We start from the raw sequence: 6,000 nt of genomic DNA on the forward strand, positions 1-6,000 counted from the left end.
ACTGATTTCAAAACGCTGCCATGGCAGAGTTTTTGGACAAAATCAAAATTGAATCTAGAGCTCCAAATTTAGAAAGTCTTTTTGCATTGAGTTCATGCTGATCCCAAGTATCCAGTAGAACCAAATTGGCACAAGTTTGGATTTTTAAAATTTATTTTTATTTAAATTTGGATTAAAACTTTATTTAAACCTAGTTTAAAAACCACACGTCCATTTGAGATGATTTTTTGCGATTGATTCATATGGTGAGCACTATCCATTCTCTTGGTCTTGGTTGGTATATGTGAAAAAGCATAGTTAGATAAAGATTCGACAAGTTAAGCTCATGCTCATTTGCCCCTGAAAAAGTGGGTTGACCATTTTCTTGAATTAGTTCCGAGAAAGAAATCCAAAGCAAATAAGAGCCAAATGAAATTCAGAAAAGGCATAGGTCAAAATTTTGAAAATTGGTCTGTGACAGAACACCGGCCAAAACACAACAAGAGAGAGTAGAAGCACCACCCCCACTCGACACAATCTCTCCAAGCGCACCGCAAGCGCAGCAAAAGGCCAACCTGGTATCTAACTTGGGGCAGTCCGATCTACACAAATCGAGCACCCTCCATAACAGTCTCCTCATAGGGCACACCTGGCGCACTGTGTTAGGGAGAAGCCGTGACAGACCAAGCACACGATGCATCATTTCTCGCGCACCGCAAAGAGCAGCGATGCGACATTTGCAGCTATGAATGAGGCGCAACCGACAAGCGGTGTCCAACCCAGCACCCATGAAGCATGTCCCAATGCAACATGCGAAAAATGGTGTATGCGTACCCGGGAAACTCTGACTCGCACGAACCAAGTACCCTCCTCGACGATTCCCTCAATGGGCGCACCTGGCGTTCAGGGCCCGAGAAACGACGGGACAACATAGACCGAGCAACCTGCATTCCCATCGATCTTGCACCCCGCAACGCCGATCCAAACAAACCGAGCAACCCCCTCGCCTCCCACTTGTTAGAATATATGTGTTGTAATCTCAACCTCCTTCCTTCTCTTGTATTCATTTCAAACTCCTTTTGTATCATCTTGTACGCCAAGCCAAGGGCTGCAGCCACATATCAATATAAACACCACGCGGCTCCCTCGATGGAGTAGGAATGCTTGATATCTTTCATGGTAATCAGAGCCACCTCTTCTCATACATCTAGCCACAAAACCAAAACCCTAGAAACCACATCATCGTCTCCATGGCTTCTTCCGCCGGCGTCTCCCTCAACCTCGGATCGTCGCCGTCTGAGAAGCTCGCAAGAGGCAATTTTATCCTCTGGAAGACGCAGGTCCCCCCAGCCCTGCGAGGCGCGCAGGTGACGGGGCACCTGGACAACACTGACGCCGCTCCGCCCAAGATGGTGGAGGTCACGAAGGCGGGCAAGACCACGGCCCTAGAGCCGAACCCCCTATACGGACCCTGGATCGCCAAAGACCAGCAGGTTCCTATCATACCTTCTAAATTCCATGTCTCCAGAAATCCTTGCACAAGTTGTTGGGAAAGATTCCACCTTCGAGCTCTGGACGACGGTGACAAATCTCTTCGCCTCACAATCTCAGTCTCGGATTACTAATCTGAGAATCGCCATCACCAATACCAAGAAGGGCTCCATGTCAAGCTCGGCGTATATGGCGAAGATGAAAAGTCTTGGGGATGAACTTGCTGCTGCCGGTCGTCCCGTATCTGATCCGGAGATGGTGGACTATATCCTGGCCGGACTGGACCGCGACTACGACTCCGTGGCGGCGGCGATCGACGCTGTCAAAAATACCATCACAGCCGACAATCTCTTTGCTTAGATCTCTGCCTTTGATCAAAGGATGGAGATGCTAGGCGATTCATCTTCAGGCGGGTTCCACTCATCCGCTAATGCAGTCTACAAAGGCCGTGGCCAGTCCCGAGGCAGATCTCGCGGGCGCGGAGGAAGATCGCGTGGCCGTGGTGATCGTGGTGTCGTGGTGACCGCCAGTCCTCTTCCTCCAATGGAGGCGGCGGATTCAGAGGCCGCCCTCGACAACAACAACAACAGCAGGTTCGTGATCAACAGCATGACTATCCAGAGTGCCAGATAAGCTACAGATACCATCTAGGAGGTGCACGAGTTTGTTGGTGGTGTTATGAAGAAAACGACCAGGAAGAAAAAGAGGCGCATGCAGTCTCCTATGGCGTGGACACCAACTGGTATGCCGACAGTGCAGCAACAAACCACATCACAGGTGAACTTGAAAAGTTGACGATGCAGGAGAAGTACAATGGAGGCGACCAAATTTGCACGGCAAGCGGTTCTGGTATGGATATCACACACATTGGCAGTTCAATTGTTAAAAACCCCGTGAAAAATTTACACTTGACCAATGTCTTGCATGTTCCTCAAACATCTAAAAATCTTGTTTCCGTTTATCGATTCACTCTTGATAATAATGTTCTCATTGAATTATATCCTTATTTTTTCTTGGTTAAGAATTTGAGAACAAGGAGAGTCATTCTTAGAGGACGGTGCGTGGGAGGCCTCTACCCACTCATATCATCATCATCATCATCTTCATGGTCCAATAAACAAGCAAACATTGTCACCAAGCTATCTACATCAAGGTGGCATAGTCGTTTGGGTCATCCATTTTCAGTCATAGTTAGATATGTCCTTAGCAAAAATAAACTCTCTTATGAGCCTAGTGTTGGGTTAGTTTGTGATCCGTGTCAACAAGCAAAAAGTCATCAGTTGCCTTACCCAATTTCTACTAGTGTGTCTACTGCCCCTTTACAACTTATCTTTTCAGATGTATGGGGGCCAGCTCCTACTTCGGTTGGTAGATTTTCCTATTATGTAAGTTTTATTGATGACTATAGTAAATTTACTTGGATTTACCTATTAAAGAAACGATCTAATGTATTCCAAGGTTTCCTCAATTTCCAAAATCTTGTTGAACGCAAACTGAACTCTAAAATCATTGCTATGCAAAGTGACTAGGGTGGTGAGTATGAAAAATTAAATTCCTTCTTTCAAAAGCTTGGCATATCACACCATGTCTCTTGTCCTCATGCTCACCAACAAAACGGATGTGCTGAAAGTAAGCACCGCCACATACTTGATATGGGGCTTGCATTGCTAGCAAATGCTTCCATGCCACTTAAATTCTGGGATGAAGCATTCTTAACTGCCACATATCTTATCAACTTGCTTCCAAGTAAAGTTATCAAATTTGAAACACCTATTACACAACTTCTTGGTGTCACACCTAACTACACATCTCTTCGTATCTTTGGTTGTGCCTGTTGGCCCAATCTTAGGCCCTACAACACACGCAAACTTGCTTTCCGCTCAAAACGGTGTGTCTTTTTAGGCTATAACCCCATGCATAAAGGGGTCAAGTGCCTTGATGTTCCTACTGGCCGGGTCTATATATCAAGAGATGTTGTATTTGATGAGTCTGTGTTTCCCTTTGCCTCTCTTCATCCTAATGCCGGTGCACTTCTCCGCAAGGAAATTCTTCTTGCTTCACATCTTCGGTCTTTGATCATGGGGGCGACAATTGTACTAACCAATGTGATGATATCTCTGCTGGTACTGGTCTCTCTCTTATGCCTGTGCAGGTCCCTAGAGAAAACGGTGCTCAAAATGACCAAGATTTCGAAAATATGACTAATTTTGACCCAATATTGCATGCTGAGTGATACGTCTCCATCGTATCTATAATGTTTGATTGTTCCATGCCAATATTCTACAACTTTCATATACTTTTGTCAACTTTTTATATTATTTTTGGGACTAACATATTGATCTAGTGCCCAGTGCCAGTTTCTGTCTGTTGCATGTTTTATGTTTCGCAGAATATCCATATCAAACGGAACCAAACGGGATAAAAACGGACGGAGCTTATTTTCAGAATATTTGGAAAATTTGAGAGAAAGATCAACGCGAAACGGTGTCCGAGGTGGGCACGAGGTAGGGGGGCACGCCCCACCCCCTGGGCGCGCCCCTGACCCTCGTGGTCCACCCGTAAGGCGGTTGATGCCCTTCTTTGGCCGCAAGAAAGCTAATTTTTGGTTAAAAAAAATCACGGCGAAGGTATCGGTCCAATCGGAGTTACGAATCTCCATATATATACGAAATGGTGAAAGGGCAGCAGAACAGAACGCAGAAACAGAGAGAGGCAGAGAGACAGATCCAATCTCGGAGGGGCTCTCGCCCCTCCCATGCCATGGAGGCCAAGGACCAGAGGGGAAACCCTTCTCCCATCTAGGGAGGAGGTCAAGGAAGAAGAAGACGAAGGGGCCCCCTCTCCCCTTCTCTTCTGGTGGCGCCGGAACGCTGCTGTGGCCATCATCATCATCACCGCGATCTACACCAACACCTCCGCCATCTTCACCAACATCTCCATCACCTTTCCCCCTCTATCTACAGCGGTCCACTCTCCCGCAACCCGTTGTACCCTCTACTTGAACATGGTGCTTTATGCTTCATATTATTATCCAATGATGTGTTGCCATCCTATGATGTCTAAGTAGATTTTCGTTGTCCTATCGGTGGTTGATGAATGCCTATGATTGATTTAATTTTCTTGTGGTTATGTTGCTGTCCTTTGGTGCCCATCATATGAGCGCGTGCGTGGATCAGACCATAGGGTTAGTTGTATGTTGATAGGACTATGTATTGGAGGGCAAGAGTGACAGAAGCTTCAACCTAGCATAGAAATTGATGCATACGGGATTGAAGGGGGACCAATATATCTTAATGCTATGGTTGGGTTTTACCTTAATGAACGTTAGTAGTTGCGAACGCTTGCTAATAGTTCAAATCATGAGTGCATAGAATTCCAAGTTAGGGATGACATGCTAGCAGTGGCCTCTCCCACATAATACTTGCTATCGTTCTAGTAAAGTAGTCAATTGCTTAGGGGCAATTTCGCAACTCCTACCACCACTTTTTCATACTCACTATATTTACTTTATTGTGTATTTACTTAAATAGCCCCTACTTTTTATTTACGTAATCGTTATTATCTTGCAAATATATCCAACAACACCTACAAAGTACTTCTAGCTTCATACTTGTTCTAGGTAAAGTGAACGTCAAGCGTGCATAGAGTTGTATCGGTGGTCGATAGAACTTGAGGGAATATTTGTTCTACCTTTAGCTCCTCGTTGGGTTCGACACTCTTACTTATCGAAAACTGTTGCGATCCCCTATACTTGTGAGTTATCACTAAGGAAGAAGACGCACCTGGCACAGATGACGAGGGAGATCCGGCGGCGCCTGCCACCCCTGCACGCGCGCAGTCCTCGGATCGTGCAAGCGCATCCGCCTCGGATCGCGCCCCTGACGGCTCCAGTCCTAGATCCAGGGAGGTCCACTCCCGCGCGGCCGCGTCAGCTTCAGGCGGGGCCAGCGGCGGGGCTGAATCCCCCTCGCACCACGCACCAGCGCCAAGCGGGGCTAGATTCCCTTCACACCGCGTGCGCGTCCAGTCGCGGTCGGGTGGCGGATCCTCTGCGCCGGGTCGGACGGGCGACGCCCATGTGCATGTGGGAGGGGCAGCCACACCAGCAGGCACAGGATCTCCTACGCACATGATGACAAATCAGCCCACTGCATCAGCAGATTCTCCTGGATCTTCTGTGGCAAGTATACCAGCGGTACGGCCAGAGGTTTCTTCACGTGTTATGACCCGGCTACAAAAAGGTATACGAAATCCTAAAATTTGGAAAGATGGAACTATACCATATGGAATGTTGTGTATTTCAGGAGAATTAACATCGTTGAACAGTGCACTTGATGATCCTAAATGGAGGAAGGCAATGGATGAGGAGTATTCTGCACTCATGAGGAATAAAACTTGGCATCTTGTACCAAATGAGAGAGGTAAAAATATCATTGATTGCAAATGGGTGTATAGAATTAAAAAGAAAGTAGATGGCTCCATTGATAGATATAAGGCACGTCTAGTTGCAAAGGGCTTTAAGCAACGTTA

Source organism: Triticum urartu, chromosome 2, assembly GCF_003073215.2.
Source record: "Triticum urartu cultivar G1812 chromosome 2, Tu2.1, whole genome shotgun sequence".
Classification (NCBI taxonomy): Eukaryota; Viridiplantae; Streptophyta; class Magnoliopsida; order Poales; family Poaceae; genus Triticum; species Triticum urartu.